The 22,369-nt window shown below is 43.8% G+C and overlaps 1 protein-coding gene and 2 pseudogenes across 3 annotated transcripts in view; 1 reads left to right on the top strand and 2 right to left on the bottom strand.

The window, feature by feature from the left end:
* The window catches only part of LOC309791991 (uncharacterized protein), a gene marked incomplete at its 5' end in the record, with an annotated part of 232,021 nt that overhangs the window by 199,833 nt on the left and 9,819 nt on the right, over window positions 1-22,369 (bottom strand). The gene's annotated exons all lie outside the window — the stretch shown is intronic.
* On the top strand, window positions 1,334-3,215 carry LOC309791804 (3-hydroxyisobutyrate dehydrogenase, mitochondrial-like; annotated as a pseudogene). Its single transcript has 2 exons — window positions 1,334-1,447; window positions 2,179-3,215. The product of its transcript is annotated as a 3-hydroxyisobutyrate dehydrogenase, mitochondrial-like (transcript).
* LOC309791803 (dipeptidase 2-like) lies at window positions 15,474-18,815 on the bottom strand (annotated as a pseudogene). The gene is made up of 8 exons: window positions 18,641-18,815; window positions 18,102-18,424; window positions 17,649-17,775; window positions 17,215-17,344; window positions 16,853-16,994; window positions 16,482-16,551; window positions 16,185-16,361; window positions 15,474-15,806 (listed from the first exon to the last, which is right to left on the bottom strand). The product of its transcript is annotated as a dipeptidase 2-like (transcript).

The following is a 22,369-nucleotide window of genomic DNA, read 5'->3' as shown; positions in this document are numbered from 1 at the left end:
CCTTAAAATTTCTAAAATCTTCCTCCTCGGCCCTCCTATTCCCATGAACCCAGGCCTCCTCTTTGCTGTCCTTGTTGAGTATGGGGATTTGTTCTGGAATGGTGCTTTGGTTTGATAGGTGTCAAGGTTTCACAGACCCCAGAACACTTGGCATCCTCAGAACATTTCAAAGTTCTTGCACTCAGCTGCAAAGTGGAGCCTGCAACGTTCACTCCCGGTTTCTGCCGCTGTTCTCAGTGAGTTTTTCAATCTCAGGGAGTTCTTGAACCATAGTAACCTTTGGCTCTCCTGAAAGAGAGAGAGAGTCCTTCCCTCATCTTCCTCCCACACACCTTGGGATACACATATGTAGGTCTTCTTCCTGTTGTTGATTTGTTCCTACCTGGCTGTATGTTGCAGTTCATGTGGACACCTTGTTGTAGATGCTGTCTGTGGGTTTTTGATCTTGCTATCCTAGATGCTTTTCTTTCTTTTTTGGGGGGTTGGGGGGTTGTGTATTTAGGGGAGGGGTGGCATATTCAGGGATAAAAATCTTCTCTGTAGCCACCATCATTTCCCCAGAATCCTCTGCCATTAATATTTAAAACAAAATCATAGGAATCATTATCCGGATCCTTAGAATAATCATTACATTGTATCTGTCTCTTTTCCAGGCTTCAAGCTGCCTGTGGCTCCCCACGTTAGTATACTGACATGACTGGGCAATGCCTAATTTGATGGGTTCTTTCTGTATTACCTTCCTCCTAATCATGACAGTCTTGTATGCTATACATAGTCTTCTTTACTGATAGGGAATTTAGAAAATGCAGGAAGCCATGGGTTTAATAGCTGAAAGTGGAATTAATGTATTATTTTTCTCAGGTAAAATATCATAAGACTCCTTAGGCCAAAGTTGTAAAATGAAATTGCAAATTTCCTGGAATCATTTTGCAAACGTGAATGCCCACATAAAGTACACTAGGACTTGAATCCAAGGAATAACACATTTTTAGAGCCTCCAAATTTATAAACTTAGTACAATTCTGCATTACTTCTTAAGGCAACTGAAGGAAATAATTTTGTGATCAAATAAATATTGATTTTATTAACAGTTATTTAAAAAGTTTATAAAACGTTTAAAAAATGTTAAGGCTCTATCAGCCTCATCAGTTGTTATTTCTTTTCTAGAATCTTGGATAAAGGAACAATCGTTTGAGGGGAAACATGGTATAAAATGGGAAGATAATCTAACCATGAAGATAGTTATATCTCTTCCTGTGTGATGAACTACTCCTAAGCTTGGTGGTTTAAAACAGCAGGGACTTTATCTCCTCACAATTTGTGAATCAGCAGAATGGGCTGCGATCTCCTGGGTGGATCTATCTTGTTTTCACCTGAGGTGACTACTGAGGCTGCCATCATCTGGTTGCTGGACTGGGACTGGTTGCTTTCACATGTCTGGCCATTGGTGTGGCTGTGGCCTGTGCCTAGTCTCCACTAGGTTAGCCAAGCTTCCTAACTTGTCAGGTTTCCATGAGGACAAGGCCTAAAGCACGAGTACCCTCCAAGCTTCAGCTCTTGATATGCCATTGGACCCAAGCAAGTCACGTGACCAAGCCCAGGTCAAGGTGGAACAAAATTACACAGGGTGAGAAAATGGGGGGGAGGGGCATTTGCACTGGGGGTCAATAGTCTAACAAACTGTTGCAATAGCTATATAAAGAAAAACACCCTGGAAGACAACTGGTAAAAAATAAATGTGTGTGGAGTGGGAGTGGGGTTTGACATGGGTGGGGGGGGGGCAAAGGCAGTAAACAGGGGCTACCAAAATCTGAAGATTCTGGAATTTTTGGAAAATCCACTGGGATTAAAGGAGTTACACAACCATATTCTGTCACCAGAAGAAAGGTCCCATTTGAGCATCAGGGAAGTCTAACGCTCTTCCTCCATCGCATCAATTTTCATGTTTCTTTGACTCAGCATATTTTTAGAATGAATCATGACTTTCTATAAATTTTTAATTTAGTTCTTCAAAGAAATAGTGACCTCGCTTCTATCTGCTGTGCCACAAAAATGCCGTAGAAAAAAATTCCTTCTGTTAAATCGCTCACTAGGTGAAATTGTATGTGCAGCCTAGTAACAAAGAGGTATTAAGAATCGCCACAGCCGAGCCGGCCCTCCGCACCACACACCGTATAGCAGCCAGTGGGTGAGCCGGGAGTCGAGGAGGTCACCGTGGGAAAGAGGGGTGTGGGCAGAGTGGCAGCCTCCTTCCGTCTCCGTGGAGCCACCTCCGGCCTATGGTACAGGAGTCGTCCGCAGCAGCCGGCGGTGGCCCGCCTTGCAGCGCTGTGTTCTAGGTCAATAGCTTCTAAGACTCCAGTTGGATTCATTGGAGTAGGCAACGTGGGGAATCCAATGGCAAAATAGCTCATGAAACATGGCTAGCCACTCATTATTGATGATGTGTTCCCTGATGCATGCAAAGAGCTTCTAGATGCAGGTGAACCCGGTAGTGTCTTCCGCAGCAGATGTAGCCGAAAAAGCTGACAGAATTATTACAATGCATCAATGCGCTAGAAGCCTATTCTGGAGCAAATGGAATTCAAAAAAAAGTGAAGAAAGACTCACTATTAATAGATTCCAGTACTGTTGATCCTATGGTTTTGAGAGAATTGGCCAAAGAAGTTGAGAAAATGGGAGCAGTTTTCACGGATGCCCCTGTTTCTGGTGGTGTGGGAACGGCTCGGTCTGGCAACCTCACATTTAGGATGGGAGGGGTTAAGCTGCTGTGGTGCATGGGCTCCCATGTGGTGCATCGTGGAGCTGTTGGGACTGGCCAGGCTTCAAAGATCTGCAAAACTTGCTGTTAGCTATTAGTAGGATTGGAACTGCTGAAGTTATGAATCTGGGACTCAGGTTAGGTCTTGACCCAAAACTCTTGGCTAAAATCCTAAATACGAGCTCAGGACGATGTTGGTCAAGTGACACTTATAATCCTGTACCTGGGGTGATGGATGGAGTTCCCTCGGCTAATTACTATCAGGGCGGATTCGGAGCAACACTCATGGCTAAGGATCTGGGATTAGCATGAGGCTCTGCTACCAGCACGAAGAGCCCAGTCCTTCTGGACAGTCAAGCCCATCAGATCTGCAGGGATGATGTGCAGGAAGGGCTACTCAAAAAAAGACTTCTCATCCGTGGCCCAGTTTCTGCAAGAGGAGGAGACATTCTGAGTTTGCCCTCTGGTTGTGAACACTGTTGAAACCAAACTGTCTTGGAGCCCCTTATGGCTCACTCCACAGGAAAATGGGCTTAATCAAAGGTCAACTGTCTACTTTTGAGTTTCTAGGTCAGGGGTCCCCAACCCCTTGACCTTGGACGGGTACCAGTCCGCAACCTCTTAGGAACCGGGCTGCACAGCAGGAGGTGAGTCCCAAGCAAGCCAGCTAAGCTTCATCTGCAGCTCCCTATGGCTCACATTATCACCTGAACCTCACACACCCCACCCACCATCCCTGGAAAAATTTGCTTCCAGGAAACCGGTCCCTGGTTCCAAAATGTTTAGGGACCTCTGGTCTAGGTCACAATAAATCCTGGGATTTTTCACCCATTTTAAACTGCTTATTCTTTTTATCGATTTAGCAAACATATCATCTGTAATTTTTTTTTCTGCAAGCCACTGATGGTAACTACTAGCTAGCTAGCTGATTGACCTTTTTCAAAAGTTTCATTCCTGAGCATCTTCAGCTAAAATGCTGCCTACTTCACTCAGGATATTATTTACTCCACTTTACAAATAAAACTAAAATTTTTTTAACAGGATAAAATCTATCCTCAAGGAAAGAAAAGAAATTGGTGTGAGAAAAGGTATGAGAGAAAAGGGAAGTATAGTGAATTACTACCTGTGTCCCTCAGAAAATTTGTCCTGTTAATCCAGTGGTGATATTCTTGCATTGAGATTACTGGTTTATTTTCTAGGAGTTGTTAAAGCAAGAGAACTCCTTGCTGTATGTTATGTAATTTGGACTCTGTTACATTATCTTGGTGTGCCCCTCTTGTAACAACTTCCCATACTCAGCAAACTTGTTTTATTTATATTTTTGCTTCCTTGTACATTTTTTACTGCATATTTTTTGACTTCAAAAGAATGACATCTTTAGAACTGCTCCAGAGCCAACGATGATATGTGCTTTAGATAATTATTACACTATGCTAAATATAACCATATTATTTTGAATTCAAATAAATTTCTATGCTGATTTACAAAAAAAGAGGCACATTTCATCAATGTTTAAATAGTATCCTTCCTCCTCTAAAACTTAAAATAGGATTCAGTCTGATTCCTAAAGTGTTATTTTCTTCAACAACAAGAGCTGACTTAAGCCATTTCTTGGCAGTGGAATCTGAGCGTAGAGGTCCCTGTCTGACTGCCCTTTGATTCTCTCTCACATTATCCTGGGTGAGTGTAATGGATGGGCATGCCCTTATGACTTAGCCCACTGCTACTGCTCCTGATGAGGGTTAACGGTGTGGGCCACTTTAAATCTTGCCCAGCAAAGTGCTGACATCTGGGGTTTCCTATCAAGTTTACCAGATATTCCACAGTAATTTCATAATTTACACAACATAAAAACACTGATCTTGAGCTTAGGAAAGCATTTCATTTAAACAGATAGAGAACACTACTCTACAAAATGGTTTAAAATTTGTGAGCAATTGCATTAAATAAACTCTAATATAAATTAATCTAATACAAGTAAACTAATAGTTACAAAGCTATTGGTTGCTTCAGAAGCGGTGGCTATGGATAACTTCAAAGTTGGTTCCTCAATTCATTAAGAGGAGAAACTATTTGCTGTCAACTTCTTCTTGGGGAAGCTTATTCCTTAGTTTGATGCTGATTCGCGTTATGAATATATAGGAACATTTACTGGTTCTTCCTTTCCATATTCAGTGCACCATTATACTTCTATCCTCTTAAGATCTGGATATCTGTTACTGCTATTGTTGGCTGGAGCCTGGGAGGAGGAAAGCTATCAACAAAAAAGGTCAACGAGCGTTAAAGATTTTTAGCATACTACTGAGACTTTTTATCTACCATAATCATAAGAAATAATAATTAAAATTACTTATAGCCTGGTCAGTGAGACCTTGAGTAAATTTTCGAAGCATCCATGTTTCATACAATTTCAGGGGATGGATATTTCCTGTTATTAACTCTATATCCTCTTCAACGGGAACAGAGAGACCTTTCTCTGTTGAAGCAATTTTATCTTTTTCCTGGGCATTTTCAGTTTTCTCTTATTAGAGACTTGTAAAGCTTACATATACAAACTTACACGTTTAAAGCAAAGAAGGGATGGAGTAGTCTTGAGAGGACACTGTTTTGTAGCAGGCACACAAGACAGATATAATATTCCATGATTGCATTTGCCTCCCTAGCCCCATCTCCTTTGTGGAAAGCATCAGCATTCTGACTGGTCTCTGCACCCCACTAACTGGACGGAACACTGCATTGGCATTCTTAGGGAGCACTGATGGTTGCTCCGAAAACTGTGGTTAGAGCTTGTGCAGCCAAAGTGCACAGGAAAGAAACAAATATACTTCATATAACATGCTTACTCTGTTTTGCTTAATTAGCACTTACTCCCTGTAAGAGGCTGATTTCTGCTTTGACAGGGAGTAATCGAACTCTGTATTCACCCAAACCATAAGATTAAAGTTAACATACCTCAGCTTTTCATCCTACTGGAAGAAATGTAGGAAATCTAAAGTTATTTTTTAATCGCTGCTGTTTAGAATGCCTGAAGCCCATTCGCTGAACTTGTTAAAGAGCAGTGTGAATGAGGGTATTTTTCGTTTCTTTCTTTTCCGACCACAGCATGAATTCTCAGCCCAAAGTGTGCCCTGTTTCCCACAATAAAGACAGGGGAAAAAGTGAGAGTCTGTCACCACAAAGCATGAGACAACTACAAATACTCCTCTCCTAGAGTTAACATTGATGAGAGTCTTTGTGGAAAAGAACTTCCTCTTTTTGCGGGAATACAGTAGAAATGTAAGTTGTATTCTCCACAATTTCACTACTGGAAAAAGAATTTCATAGTCCATATATATATATATATATATATATATATATATATATATATATGTATATATATATATATTTTTTTTTTTTTTTTTTTTTTTTTTTGCGGCACGCGGGCCTCTCACTGCTGTGGCCTTTCCCGTTGCGGACACAGGCTCTGCACGTGCAGGCTCAGCGGCCATGGCTCACGGGCCCAGCCGCTCCGCGGCATGTGGGATCTTCCCGGACCAGGGCACGAACCCGTGTCCCCTGCATCAGCAGGCGGACTCTCAACCACTGCGCCACCAGGGAAACCCCATAGTCCATACTTTTTTTGGTCTTCTTAAAAACATATACAGTGTTTACAATAAGGAGTAAAAGAGAAGATTTTCAATATGATATTTCAAGGAGCATTTTCTAAAGGCAAGATCCAGTCCCAACTTTGGAAAATTAACACACACCTATGAGATCAAAGAGTCACCTGCAAAAAATTTTATTATGTTTTTCTTTCATACTAGTTTCCTAAAGATGCATTGTTACTTCTTGGTAATGTAATAGTCAGAAATGACTATATGGTGGCCATTTGAGGAGAAGTGGCTCTTACATAAGTGTCTAGTGACCTTATCTCTTTTGATACAATACCTCTTGGTTTCAGAGGCTTGCACAGATTTCCTCTAAATGAATAAACTTAGTAAGATTTTTCTAACTATCAATTAATCTAAAAGTAGATTTAGAAATCTACTTCTGAAGCAGTTTTGTTAAGTAATTATTGGTCAATTCTCTTTCTGATTGGTACTTCTTTCTTCAAAACAAATCCCTGTACTTAGAGCAATTAATACCACCATCCCTGGCTCCTTGATTATTACACAGTGATGTTTCTGGAGAAAAAAGCTTACCCTTTTTTGGGGGGAAACTTCAGTCCATGAAATAAAACGTCATTAAAACTAGATCTGCTTCTAATGCCAGTGTGATGCAGATCAGTATCCCCTTTCTTTTGACTTTCCAGGCTGTGTGAAGAGAATAGTACGGTTTGGTTTAGGAAGGGTTGTAGCTTAAGAGGATTGCATTATATTTCTGTGTCACTTTGGGGGGTTTTATTTCAATATTATATCTTGTTCTGTAAAAACACCATAGTCATTCTCTTATTTATTATTAAATAATTAAATGCTGCCCTTTGTTTACTTTCCCCTTCTGATCAGAAGACTCCTCTCAACTCTAGGCCTTGATCTGAGTTCCAATTCATCAGCTTGTAGTAGCTACACTTCTGATTTCTGATGTCAGACAGATATGGGTCCCATTTCTGTCTTCATCAGTTATAATTTAGCCTCTGATATATGCATACTAGAGCTGGCAGTGACAAACATTTTGCTTCTCCTTATTTTCCCAGGGTTCTGTGCATTTTCATATTTTATGTAGAGTTGGGATGGGGTGGAAAGAAAGAGCAGGAAAACATGCTTTTAGGAAGGTCTGAGATACAAATCACATGAAGGTAACTGTTTGAGAGAAAACCACCCCTACTTGAGTATTGTCAAGAAAGTAGCACAGGGAGACAAATGAATAAATTGTTCACTAAAAATATTCTTCTTTAGAAGAATAAAATTCACAAGAAAGCCTCATTGCAAATAAAATATATTTGTTTTCCTAAAGGAAGATATTTGAAAAGTAGTAGTAAATACCTATTTTGACCTTCTGTGTCCCTAGTGTTCTATCTCCACTAAGTTTTATGAACATTACATAGAGGAGGAGCCTGAGTCTCAAAGACCATAAGTAAGAGATGGATTCCAGAGCCTTGGCAAGGTCCTTTATGCCCCATGACTTCCCACTACTTGTGCTGTTCATCCAGATAGGTGCTTAGGATACCAGAATGAATGCATATCTTTCAAGAGGTTTTTAACAGATATCATTAGATAATAAACAAGTACAACACCTAAGAAATAGAACAGAATGCTTTATTTAAAGCAGAAACAGAATAAATGCTCACCTAGTATCATTTAAATCCCCTTTAAGTTATTTTTTGAATCAACATGTTTATATCTGAGGGTATTTTCTTATTTTTTCCTACTTCCCTTTACTTGCACTTCCTTTCTTTTTCTCTTTTCCCAACTGAAATGTTTATGGTTTCAAAAGTAATTACTTCTTGGAGAAAGTTTTCGTGTATACTAAGTGCTACCAAAAGGAAGCCATAAGCATAGAGTCTGCTAGCATTTAGAGTGGTATAATACATAGCTAGGTTGAATCAAGTGGGAGAGAAGTTTAATCACTCTTTTAAACTGGCAGTGTTGCCGGAGGTGGATTAATATGCTTTTTGAATCTCTTACGTGCTGTAAGTCTCCTTGATCACAATCACTATGTTAATGGTTGAGGTTTTGAATTAGAGGTGTCTCCTGGGCTCAGCTGGGCCAACTCCCTTAATCTCTCTGGCCATATTAGGTGAGAGTGTTCTCATTTCAATGCATGATCTATGTTAGAGGGAGTGTTGACTATACCAGACTCTTAACGTGGGCACCCAGAAAGTGGAAGAATCTCTCTACTGGCGATTAATCATAACTCTTTTCATTGTGAATATAGTCCTTCTCTTAGATAAGGTAGGAACACCATGAAAAATAGAAAGTTCTCGGGTGTCTGTGGAAGCTGGAGTACTCTCGACCTGTCAGTTCACTGGCAGAGCAGGCTTCACACAGCCACTAGAGAACAAAATGTGAAATTGGCACCAGCCAGCCTCTCCATTGCACAGGATACCCCTATTTAAATTTGACAACTAGGATATTTTACAATTTGAAATTCTTGTCATCTGGTTTTCTTTAGTTTCTTCCTTGGGATGAAAAGACTGAGAAGCTTGTTAAAAAATCTGGAATTCTGAGGGTGAGGCTTAACCAGATCTATTGAGTCATCAATCAGCAAACATTGACCAACACTTACCATTCCCCCAATTACTATACTAAGGACCCAGACACATCTCAGATAGTGGTCTTGCTCATTCACTGTATTTACAGTACTTTTTTCTAAATGTAACCAGAGCTCAGGTAAAGACAATACATTGATTTGAGTCTGAAGTAAACAAAGTTGACAGGTCTGATCCCTTCAGTTTCCAGAATTATATGTTTCAGGTAGTAATTTTCCCAGACCAATAGAACAAAGTCCTATCGTCTATTTATTTAATATTTTATCACAATAGTCCATGCCCCTTTGACCTCTAGTGAGGAAACTTGCATAAGAAACTGAAATATGCTTAGGTTCTATGGGTAAGTGCAGATAATGATATGAATGAAATTGAAAATAAAAGCCAAAGGTAGAAAAGGCAGTTCTGAATAGATGAAGTAAGACAGAGGTATTTGAAAAATCAAGTAGAAAAGATACAATAAGGAATGGAGAGCTTCTGGAAGTTTTCCAATAGGTGAGGGGTTGGTACTTTTTTTTTTTTTTTAAAGAACATGTCTGGCAGTTGTATGCCAGAGAAAGTTATAAGGGGTTGACTATATGCATGAAGTCCAATGAGAACACTCTTTCTGTAGGCCACTGACGGTGTTCTGAGTGTACATTCTATAGTACTAGAAATTAAGTTAGGAAACAAAGGGTAATCTGATGTCATTTTAAATGAAATTTCACAAATGATTAGAGCTAAAAGGTGTCTTTTTTCACTCAGCCAACACGTTGAGCACATACTATGGGGCAAGCACTGTGCTTATGGGTAAGAGATAAAAGAAAAAATAAAGGCCAGAGGAACTCAAAAGAGAGTGTGAGAGATGCATAAACAACTCATTACAATCGAATAGGGATAGGCTATTAAATAAATAGATCATAAAAATGTAACTTTGTAAAACAGAACTTGGAGTCAATAACCCTGTTAGGGGATATTGAAGAGGATGCCAACAATAAGGGGGTCTTGGAATTAGGTTTTGAATGTCAGTAGGAATTTTCCACGTGGAGAGGAGGTCAGGGGCATACCAGGCAGAAGGAACATCCTGGACTTGAGAACCAACACAGTATATTTAGGTGATTGTAAATGAGATTTTTTTTTGACTAGAGTGTAGGTTATAAGTTGCCAAATGGTAGAAAATGGAGTATAAAAGTTAGGCTGGAATAAAAGTATAAAGTGTAATAATTCTTATGATGAAAGATAGGTGTTTTCCTACAAAGTGGGTTACTTATAAATATTTTTAAAATAGAGACTGCTGTGTAAGGCTTGAAAAAACACTAAATCAGAGTTGTACTGAGCTCAGGCTTAGCCGTGAAAATTTCTGTATTTTGTTTTCCAGGTTGGATACTGTTACAATTCTTTAACATTTCTTTTTCCTAAGTAAAGGCATCTGGTGAAACTATATCATCCATTTTATCCCAGGAAAGTTCTGTCTTAACCTTTCTTCTATGTATTTTTTCTATTTAAAATGCGTTTACAGAATCTAATCATATGAAGTTCGGATACTTGAAGTACCTGCTCATGTTCTCTCTTTGACATAATGGGAATAATTGGGAAGTCTTCCCTAATTTTGAGACAACCATAACTGCTCTCTTATGTTGGTTATTCCTGTAGATGAACAAATTTTAGGTTCATCTGAGCGATTAGTTAAACTTAATCCTCACAGATTGATTCAGCAAGTCTGAGAAGATACCTCAGAATATGTATATAGAGAGGTAAAGAATAAGAAATTACAGTAAGCACAAAAACAGATAAAGATCATTCATAATTTTTCATATGATTTTATTTTCTCTCATCTCTCTTATTTTTTTCATAACTTTTCTTTAATCATATGAAAAAGAAGGGAATTTACGTGGCATAACAAAAGATATGCAAAACTTAAGGAAACACAATTTTCTTAAATTTCTCAAACTTATTTGTATAGGATTCAGAATGCACTTAAAATGACTAAATGACTTAAACTAATTCTTTTTTATTGCAAACTCTTTTAACCCCAATTAGCCAAGCAAGAAACTGAGAGTCATTCTTTACTCTTCTCCCCTCCCTTAAACTCTGGAACAATCCCTAAGAGTTGTCATAATTATACTGTATACACACACACACACACACACACACACACACACACACATATGTCCATTCTTCTCTATGTCCATTGTCATATATTTTACATTTTTTACTCGGATGTAACATCCCAGTTCACTTTTTCCCTGACTCCAGTATTATTTCTGTCTCGTTTATTCTCTGCATTGCAACCTAAATTTCACTCAACGGCTTAGAGCTCTTTGATAGCTTCTCTTTAATTTTGGGGAAAAGGCTTCAAGCACTGTGCTCTTGCCTACTATTCCACCCTTATCTGGTTTCTCTCTCCTTACTTAGCATCTCCTTCTTCCATAAATTTTCAGCAATACTCAATAGACTTCAGGGTTAGACTTCTCTTAATGCTGAACTTTCTCCAGGTTATGTCATCAATTTGCATCATTCTTTACTCATTCAATCCTTGGTGAATGCACTCTCATCATATAAGTTTCAAAATAAACATCGAATATCTGGCTTTTCATGACTTCCATTAGAGATTAAATTCCCTTTCTATGTGTTCTTATAAAACTTGGCTGTCAAGTTATCTATGAGAGGTATAGTTACATTTTATAGTTCATTTCCCCTACTACATTGTAAACTCCATGTGAACGATGTCCTTACTTACCAGTGTTGTAGGTACTCAATGAATACTTATACTGTTAAAAGATTTATTCTGTTAAAAGTTAAGAGACTGTATATGTTCCATAAATAAAAGAAAATGTAGCTCAGAACCAAGTAGTGGCAAGAGGCTTGAATAAAAGCAGACAATATTGAGAGATAGATGGAATTTAGGTTAGACAGTACTTGGTTACTGAATTAATTGTGAAGGTGAGGGATGATTATACAGAGTCCAGAGTTTTATTATTTTTTTAAATTAATTTTTATTAGAGTATAGTTGCTTTACAATGTTGTGTTAGTTTCTGCTGTACAGCAAAGTGAATCAGTTATACCTATACACATATTCCCTCTTTTCTATATTTCTACCCATTTAGGTCACCAGAGAGTATTGAGTAGAGTTCCCTGTGCTATATCATAGTTTCTCATTAGTTATCTATTTTATACATAGTGGTGTATATATGTCAATCCAAATCTCCCAATTCATCCCACCCCCCTCCCCCCATGTGTTTGTTCTCTACATCTGTCTCTATTTCTGCTTTGCAAATAAGTTCATCTGTACCAGTTTTCTAGATTCCAAATATAAGTGATATTATACAATATTTGTTTTTCTCTTTCTGACTTACCTCACTCTGTATGACAGTCTCTAGGTCCATCCATGTCTCTGCAAAGGGCACTATTTCATTCCTTATTATGGCTGAGTAATATTCCACTGTATATATGTACCACATTTTCTTTATTCATTTCTCTGTTGACGGACATTTAGGTTGCTTCAATGTCCTGGCTATTGTAAATAGTACTGCAATGAATATTAGGGTGCATGCATCTTTTTGAATTCTGCTTTTCTCCAGGTATATGCCCAGGAGTGGGATTGCTGGGTCACATGGTAGTTCTATGTTTAGTTTTTTAAGGAACCTCCATACTGTTCTCCATAGTGGCTGTACCAATTTACATACCCACCAACAGTGTAGGAGGGTTCCGTTTTCTCCACATGCTCTCCAGCATTTATTGTTTGTAGAGTTTTTGATGATGGACATTCTGACCGGTGTGAGGTGATACCTCCTTGTAGTTTTGATTTTCATTTCTCTCACAATTAGTGAGGTTGAGCATCTTTTCATGTGTTTGTTGGCCATCTTTGGATAAATGTCTATTTAGGTCTTCCATCCACTTTTTCATTGGGTTTTTTTTTTTTTGATATTGATCTGCATGAGTTGCTTATGTATTTTACAAATTTATTTATGTTTACATATTTTGGAGATTAATCCCTTGTCAGTTGCTTCGTTTGCAAATATTTTCTCCCATTCTGAGGGTTGTCAGAGTCCAGAGTCTTCAGTGTTTCCCCAGTATCCAACTTTGACAAATGTACAAATAGTGGTGGTATAAATGATGTAGAGAGATGAATAGTGGAAGTAAGTATTGAAGGTAAAATTAATCGTTCAGTAAAATCACATAATTAATTTTAAGTGTCCATGTTACATTTGGGCAGAGTTTTTCAGTTGGCAATTAGTTAGGTTTGTAAGAGACTCAGGAGAGAGATATGTAAGTTTTAGGTCAAGATCTGTGATATATATGGTGGCTGGAATCACAAGAGTAGATGAGACCACCTATCAAGGGCAGAAGAGAGCTTCTGAGAAATACACATCTCTTGGCAGAGGGCAAAGTGAGAGGGCCCAATGAAAAAGATAAGGATGTCCAGAGGCAGGAGGAAGAAGTAGCAGGTTAAGATGCTACTGTTGATAAGGTGAAAGATTTTTCTGAGATGACAAGTTTGATCAACAAAATCAAATAGTGCTGAAAGGTGACATAATGACCAAACAATATTCATTCAATTTAATCACAAATTAAATGTTGGTGGATGCAATTCCAGTGCAGATAAGTAAAAAGAAAATAGCAAAATTGTGTGAGTCACGAGGTACATAAAGATAAGAAAATACAGACAATGAGAATAAATACAATTTTTGATAAAGTGTACTGTGAAATTAGGAAGAGAGAAAAGGTAGCTAGAGAATTACTTGCATTCAAGCAAGAATAATTTTTAATGGGAAGGGGGCAGCTTTTTAATGGGAGGGGGCCAAAATAAAGTCGCTAAAGAGGAAAACCTTAACAATACCAATGAGATGGGAAAATGAATGGAAGATACTGAGGAAGTGAGAATAGGTATTTATAAACTATGTAGAAAAGCCATCCTTGTACGTAAAGAGAAGTTAGTTAGTGGTGTTTTTGCTTTATAGTCTGTGTTTTCTCTGTGAAATAAAAGTTTGATGGTAGGTGATGTCCCCTCGAGATGGCGCTCATCAAATATCCTATGTGCTTATCTACAGTTTTCATCCCCCTTTGTAGTTAGACTGTTTTCCTTTGATTAGTTGTGGCCAGTGGCAAAGAAGCAGAATAAAGTGTATCACTTCTGAGCTGAGGTCATTAGGAGACAACGTCCCTCTTGTCTGGTCCTCTGCTGTTGTGACATTGGAGGTCACATAGTCCAGATGACATGGCTGCAAGATGGGTCTGGACCATATGATCTGTAAGGGCTTTACTTAGTAGAGAAATAAGTTACTCGTATTTTCCACTGAGATTCCTGTGTTAAATAGATCTCCCTGTGAGAGCACAGAGAACATAGCGAAGGCTGAAATGACAAAGACAGAGGGAGAGATGTTGGTAACAGATGGAAGGTGCCTGGCAGATAATATATTAAATGGTAAACAAAGCTGCTGGAGTAAGAGAGAGTATATAAGAGATGAGAAGAAGACCAAATGTATGTAGTATCTAGTGCTAAGGAGTGAGGAGAGAAACAACTGAAAAAAATAAAATTAAAAAAAATGATCAGAAAGAAGCTAGGTGGTATGCCAACAGAAATCATAAGATAGCTATAAAACACAAAGGAAGGTAGATTTAAAAGAAGCACCATTTAATGGAGTCAGTTGTTTCCCAAAGGTAAAATCCTATGGGAACTGAAAATGAACCATCTGATTTGATGACTAAACTTTTATGAACAAAAATGGAACCATTTCAGGAAAGTCATGGGAGAAGACGCTGTGTTACAGTGGGGAGAGTAATCAATACGTTGTGAGGAAAGGTGCCTTCATTTCCAAGAAATACCAACTAAGAAATGAAGAGAGCATTTAAAGGAAAGGGATAATGTAAGAAAATTAAAAACAAAATTTAATTAAGGAAACTTGAATAAGTCGTAGACAAAGAGGAAGGTATTAGTGAGAGACTGAAAATCAGAGAAAGTTATCTTAAGTTGTTGTTATGGACTGAATTTTGTCCCCCCAAAAAATATATGTTGAAGCCCCTCTCAATTTTACTGTAGAAGATGGAGTTAAGTCCTTTAGGGAGGTAACTGAAGTTAACTGAAGTAATAAGAGTGGGGAAATAATCTGACAGGGACTGATGGTGTCCTTATAAGAAGAGGAATAGATTACAGAGATCTCTCTCCCTATGCTCATAGAGGAAAGGCCCGGTGAGGACACCGCAAGAAGACAGGCATCAGCAAACCAGGAAGATTGTTCTCAACAGAAACCAATTCTTATGGTATTCAATACCTTAATCTTGGACTTCCACCCTCCAGAACTGTGAGAAAATAAATTTCTGCTGTTTAAGTCATTCAGTCTAGAGTATTTCACTATAACAGCCCAACCAGACTAATACAGACCTTCATGTACACTGCAATATACAGAAGCTAAACAATGATTGTGAGCCAGAGATTACATCTTGAACAGAAGTGTAATGACGCTTGTGGTACTCACAACTTCACGAATTTTGTCAGAAAGATGTGAAAAAAAGTCAGTCAAACAACAGTTCTGATAGTGGACATTTTCTTTATGTTTTTGACATAAAGCAGTGTCTGACAACCTCCCTGATACCCATCAGTATCGCAGTTTGATCCTGTGGCTCCAGTTCCACCTGGCACCAAGGTGATGTGTACTGTCCATTCTTTGGTTTTTGGGAGCTGTACCTATTGCCAACAGGTGGGTCAAACCACTGGGGCTCTTCTGAAGTCCTCCCCAAATTTGGACCCAGCTTTAGCTCCAAATCAGAGTTTTCAGAGAGCACAGGGTGAGGCTCACCTGCCACAGTAGACACGTTGGCTAACGGGTTGCACTGCAGCACCCGCACGGACAAGGACACCATCATGGTGCCACCATTCTTCTTCTGCAGGGGCAGACCGGTGGACAGTCAGCTTGGCCTCCAGCACAGCCTCCTGCCTGTTCACTCTCTCGGTCCCTGTGAGGAAGGTATTCAGCCCTAGCTTTGAGGTCAGATTCATCTCCTCTCTGGGTTTGTGTGAATGGAGGAGCCGCAGCCCTGGTCTGGGTGGTGTCTTGGCCCTGGATTTCCGGGTTTGGAGGAGTATCTTACCACTAGACCCCCACCTAGTGCTCAAATGTTCAGGGGCTGTGGACTGTGGGTTTTGGAGGCAGAAAATATTTAACCTGGCATTTGAGGAAATTGAGAGAGAAGAGGCTCAGGTTCAAGGGCTCCTGGTTTGAATCTCTTGCTTTAGGTTTGAGGGCCAGGGCAGTCTCTCACCAGATACTGCAGGATATCATCAGGAACATTCCGAGTGTTCTTGCACATACCCCGGGAAGCTGAATGGGAGAAGATGACAGGTGCCTGTGAGAATTCTAGGGCTCGCTGTGCCACAGCATCCAAGACATGGGACAAGTCCACCATCATGCCGAGGCGGTTCATTTCTGCCACCACCTTCTGCAGGGACAGGATGGGGAGAGGGCATGAGGGCTGCATTTATCTTGTGTGCATTTATCTGTAGGGAACAGGTGGGGCTGTACATTCATGTGGGGCAGGGTATGGAAGCCGGGTCCTTACCTCGCCAAAGCTGGTCAGCCGACTGACATTGCTGTAGAAGGGGTGGATACCCTTTGCTGAGCTCTGCGCACTGCAGGATGGCCAGGAGGCATTCTGACGGGTGCCCGTGACTTGGCTACAAGAGCCTAGAAAGAGGTTCTGTCGAACCGTCTACAACTGCAACTCCCTGGTGCAAGAGGAGGGACCCAAACTGGGCTGTGCCTGGCAGTAGGAGGGCCCTTCTGGGGATTCTGTCTTGTTCTGCAAACCTCCATTCCCCTCCCCACCCCAGGTTCAGGGCCAGATCCCAGGGGTAAACTTGCTCTGGGCCCCAGCGTGATCTTGGGCAGATCCCTGCCTCACTGGGCCCTTACCATCTGCACTGTGCTCACCAGGGCGTGTTGCAGGTGTGGGTGAGTGTCACGTAGCACACACCCAGCGCATAGAAGGTACGCAAGATAAAAAGCCTACTGTCCAGTGAGTGGCCTCCCTCCACACCAGTGAGGCAAGCCAACATCCGGGTATTGTTGAGAGCTGGGGGCAGGTAGGTCAGATGATCATTTTCAGAGGCAGGGGTAGCTTACTGAAGTACCTAACACATCCCACCACCAGTCTGTTTACCTTTTTTTTGTTTTCTTGGCCGTGCTGCGCAGCATGAGGGTCTTAGTCCCCCCACCGGGGATCAAACCCGAGCCCCCTGCAGGGGAAGTGTGGAGTCTTAACCTCTGGACTGCCAGGGAAGTCCCCCGTCTACCTTTAACTGAGGTCACAAGCTCCAGCTCAGAATAGGAGGCACACATGAGGCGGATGAGGTGAACTTGCTCCAGGGTGAGGTGCACCACATCCCGTTCGTGGGTCTGGCATGGGACGTAGGCTGACCAGAACTGAGAGAAGACCAGGGCTTAGTTTGGGCTTTGGAGCTCCTTGGGCTTCTCATAGCCTCCTCAGCTGGCACAGCACTCACTGTGCCCAGAAGTCACATGTAATGTGTTGCTTTTTCTGTGGTGCTTGGATGCCTGTCAGGTTGGCTTACTGTGACCCCTGTAGGCCCCAGCATCCATGGCATAGCACTTTCTAGGTCACTATGGTAACTTAGTTCCAATGTGACTAACCTGTGGTCTCTGAGACCCCCAAACTGCCCCACATTCCCCAGCAGCCATGGTGGCACCTTGTGTGTCCCTTTGGTACCTGGGCAACCACGAGACCAGCTTTCAGCCTGTCCAAGCTGGTCTGGCCATGGCTGAAATTGCGCAGATTAACATCCTGTAGCCCGTGGTGGTAAAACTGCCTCGGGACCAGGGGCATGTCGTTGTGGCTGGAGGGAGGTCAAGGCAAATGGGTGGGCTCCTTAGGTCTTGGGATCAGGCAGGACACATTGCCTGGCCTGGGCCAGCCTGGGGGTCCCCCGCCTCACACTGTCACACAGACTATACTAGGAGCAGCTGAGGCCTGGGCTGAGGGGTTCCCACCAGGGAGGGGATGACAGAGAAGGGAAAGGTCATCCCTAGATGATGGAGAGGACACCCAGGGGTGGTGTGAAGGAGCCTCCCCACTAGCGCTGCATGCTCTGGACCTCCTCCCCTGCCCAGGGCCAGGCTAGACCCCCACCGGCCCCCAGCAGCCCGCACACACTGCAGCCACCCGTCCACAAGTGGGAAGTCCTGCATCGGGGCCCGCGTGCGCTCCCATGGACTTGGGATGCTGGAGGTGCCCGGCGTGGTCTGCACGGGTTACGGTTCACAGCAGCAGACCCAGCAGGAGCAGCAGACACAGCAGAGGCCGCTGGCTGAGTGCGCGGGGACCTTCGAGGCCCCCTGGCCGCAAGCTGCACAGGGCCAGGCAGGCGGGCAGAGGCGGGTCTGAGAGGGGCGGGCGATGGGGTTCCCTCCGTCGACACAGGACACACAGCGGCGCGGCCTCGTGAGGGGTACGGGTTGACGGAGGGGATACAGAGTCACAGAACCCTGCGACCCGTGTGCGGAGAGCCGCGATCCGCTAAGCCAGGCAGCCACAGGGCGGCACTGCCCTCCCGCCCCCTGCTCGGAGGCAGCTCCCGCGGGCTAAGCTGGCCTCTGCGGAGAGCCCACTCGCCTCCCGACGCGGGTTCCCTCCGCCCCTGCCCCTCTTCCCGCTCCCACTGCTCCGAGGGGGCGCCCTAGGTTGCTCACCCCGCCTCTAACCTTCCTGTCCAAGCTGGGGTGCTTCTCTCAGAGGGCCACCTTCAGCCCGAGGCCTCCCGGGAGCGCACCTCGTCCCCATCTGCCTGTAGCCGGCCCCGCCCACCCCGAGGGCTGCGTGCCAGTGCCTCTGTGGCCACAAGTGCTCTGGGCTCCCGGTTTCCCGGGACTGGGCCATGGGGACTGGTGTGGGGGAAGAGAGAGTTTCTGGAAATGGGTGGGGGTAACTTTGTGAGTTCTGGATTCAGGAAGGGGCCCTCTGCCCCCGACCTGCTCTCTCCACCTACTTGACTCCCCAGCCTGCAGGACCATTCTCTGGGCACTTCAACCAGCGCCTGGGAACTATCAGGAACCTCCCCCACTTCTGGCAGCCAGCCTCAGGAAAGAGCGCCCTCAGGAGTCCCTACACCTCCCCAGGGCCTGAATAGAGGGACCCCTGGGATGTGAACTGAACAACCTTCTGGGGAGAGTCAGCGACCCTTTTACTCAACAGAGCAGGAACCCAGTCAGCAGGCTACTTGAGTGGAAGGAAATGAAGTCAATTCCATGGCAGCAGAGCCCCCACCACAGCAACCTTCCTCCCAGAGCTGCTGGCTGACCTTCTGGCCAGGATCCCTCCTACCTCAGTGTGGAAGGCCTAGCCTCGTGGAGAAGAATAAGTTCTGAGGAAAGACCTGGCACCTGGGTTCTGCTGCTACACTTGCCTTATCTCGTGGCACTTGTGGCTCTAGCTTTCCCAGACACCTCAAGGGCTTAAGTGCCTGTGCTTGCTCAGAGGCCGCACGCCATTCCCCATTTCCAGCCTCAGGCCCTCCCCCTAGCTCCCTCCTCTAGGGACCACCTCCCTGCAACACACACACACACACACACACGCACGCACACACACACTTGGGATGGGCCTTCTCACAGAAGCTCAACCACTGAGATGCTTTAGGGACTGTGCCCAAACTCCATCATCCCCAGCCTCTCAAGTTTTTGCTCTGATCCCTGGCACCCCCTGGAGCTGTTCAATCTTTGGAAACTTTCCCGGGTGGCAGGAGTGCCTAGCACAGGGTACTGACCTAAGTCTGAACACTGGCGACCCTAGAAGTCTGTTACACAAAAACATTTTATTGAGCAGTAAGGGACCCCACTGGGGACAGAAAGGGCTGGCAATAAAGGAGCATGTGAACCGCGGGGCAGGGTGCGAGCTGCTTGACCCTCTATCCTGTTCTTGCTTCAGGGAGCAGGTCTACCTGGGTCTCTCTATCCTGCCTCCTGAGACCGCAGGCAGGAGGCTCTTTGGGAAGCCACAGATTGCTGCTTTCCATTTCAAAAAGCCCAGCTTCCCCCTGGTTTGTGGTGGTGGCCGCTGAAAATGGCTCAGGGCAGGAGCCCATGTGTAGTTTGCTAAGGCTTCTCTGCACTCTGTCTCTGCTGCTGCATCCTCCTTGGCTCACAGAGTGTAGACTTTTCTTTCTTCAGCTCACAAAGGGGCACCTGAGGATTGAGCAGAGGAACGTCAGGTTTTCTTCCAGGCCAGCTTCAGCCCTGGGATGTTCAGGACAAACGCGCATAAAAAACTCACTTTCTGAGGCTCCTGGCTTATGGCCACTTAGTGTAGAAAGAGGCTCCTGGCTGGGAAACGCCCACAGAGAACGACTCAAGTTCTAATCTGTGGCAGTTGGCAGTTGGGGGGTGGGGTCACGGCAGGAAGAGGCATTCGCTGCCTTAGGTAGTTAAACCGTTGCCCTCTCTTCAGGATGGATCACCTGCAAGACACTGTGTGGTCCGCCACCTGGCACCATGCTACAATCGCCGTATTTTGGATCTGGGGCTAAGCAGGTTTTGCTGGACATTTCGAAGGGTGCTTTCTCTTGGGAGCACATCTGGGGACTGGCTTCTCTGCTTCCACCATTGCTGGCGGGACCAAAGAAACATCCCTGTAGGCCCAGTAGCCACCAACAGAGCAGTATGTCTCCCCATTCCGGCCCAACTGTGTTTCTCCACACCCTTGGTAGAGGACATGGTAGTGACCAGTTGTAGGAGGACAAACGGGAGCCACTGCTGCTGAAAAGAAAATCAGAACTGATCAGTCACTTCTGCTGTGCACAGTCTCCTGCCAGAATTTCCCTCTCTCATATCTCTCCCAGTTTCTGGCTGAAGAACTTTAATCTACTTGACATACAAAACACAGCCTTGGCCCATCACCTCTAAGAGTCCCTAGAGAAGGGACACTGTCAGCAAAAGCAATCCCTAGAGCCTATGGCTGCAGCAGATGAGGAAGTCTCTTCACCGTTTCCAGGGAAAACAGAAGAACCCGAAAGTAATTTCATTCATAATCCTCTCCATCTCTCCCTTCCACAACAGACAAAACATATCTGGCAGTCTGTCACTTCTGACGCTTTAGTGGAAATGTCTTTCAAGTTTTGGAAAAAAATAATCTAATATAAAATGGTGAAGAACCCCACCCACCTTGGCAACCCCTCTTGGGCCCCATTTATACTGCCTGTTGCAACCACACTGAACTCTAGCCCTCGGATACATTTATGTAGATGAGAACATGGACAAAGACTGAGGCAGAGTGATCAGGAGACTCAGAACCGGGTTCTGGGTACCAAGTCTAGGCTCACATCAACCCAGCCTCCTGGGACACCATCTCCTCAGCCCTCCAGTCTCATTAGCACTTCAACACTCCCCCTTCGTTCTTCCCGTCTTTCCATCAATATGGCACCACCCTCTCCCCTACTACTCAGCAACTCAGTATGGGATGTGTCTGAAGGGACCGATATAGACGTCTACATGACAGCACAGAGGTGCCTCGGTTTGAAGGTGCAGTTCAAGAGTGGCCCTCTTCCTCAAACCACTCCATTTACCATTTGCCAACAAAAATGCACTTGTCTTTCGCTAAGAGGCCAATCACAAAAGGGTCTGAAGGGAAGCATCCTGTAGCTCAAAGGGGAAGGCTCCATTTATAAAGCTCAGAACCGTCCTGCACACTTGTCCAAGGATGACCTTTCACTTGTCCTCAGCAGAGAGCACTGTGGGTCACTGAAGGTGTCCCAGGTCACTCGTATTACTTAGAGCTGGGAAAGTGCTCAGGTGTATGTGGTGGGCAAGAACCACAGGAGCATGTGGCAGCCAGGGGAGGTTGTGTGTACACCATGACTCTTGTAAAATGCCTGGTATTGGTGTACGTGTTGCCCTGCCGTCCCATGGAACAGAGGACAGGTTACAGTAAATATAGGAGATCGGTCAGACATTCTCTCTCAGACAACCCAAGAAATTGGTAGCTGGTGGAGAATTTTTACCAAAGGAAGAATTACCCGGCAGGGGCGGGAAGTTTCTCTGAGAGCAGCACATCTCCATAGTCACCCTGCCATGGAAACTGTGAGAAGGCCTGTGAGGGCATCACTACCCCGTGAGGTCATATAAGGAACCTGTGAATTGAGGGGCAGGTTTCAGGAGACGGGGAAGTTCTGTGGAGGAGTACAGGGTACAGGCAGAGGTACTCTGCACGGCCCCTCACACATGGGCCTTCCAGCCCATGCCTTCATCTATTAGACACCCCACGTGTGGCGTGCCAGTGTGCTGGCCCAGCCGCAGGGGCAGGAGATGGGCAAGAGAGACCCACATTCTGAGATTAGTTTGAGAGGCAAGATTAATGTAAAACACAGCTATGTTTTAGGGCACTGACCCTAAGAGGCAGAGATTTGTGTGGACTGGGGAATCAGAGACGGCTCCGTGGCAGTG

Source organism: Mesoplodon mirus (genome assembly GCF_964341445.2).
Source record: "Mesoplodon mirus genome assembly, chromosome: 16".
Lineage (NCBI taxonomy): Eukaryota > Metazoa > Chordata > Mammalia > Artiodactyla > Ziphiidae > Mesoplodon > Mesoplodon mirus.
Note: the sequence above shows the minus strand (reverse complement) of the source record. Positions and strands in the feature narration are given on the sequence as shown.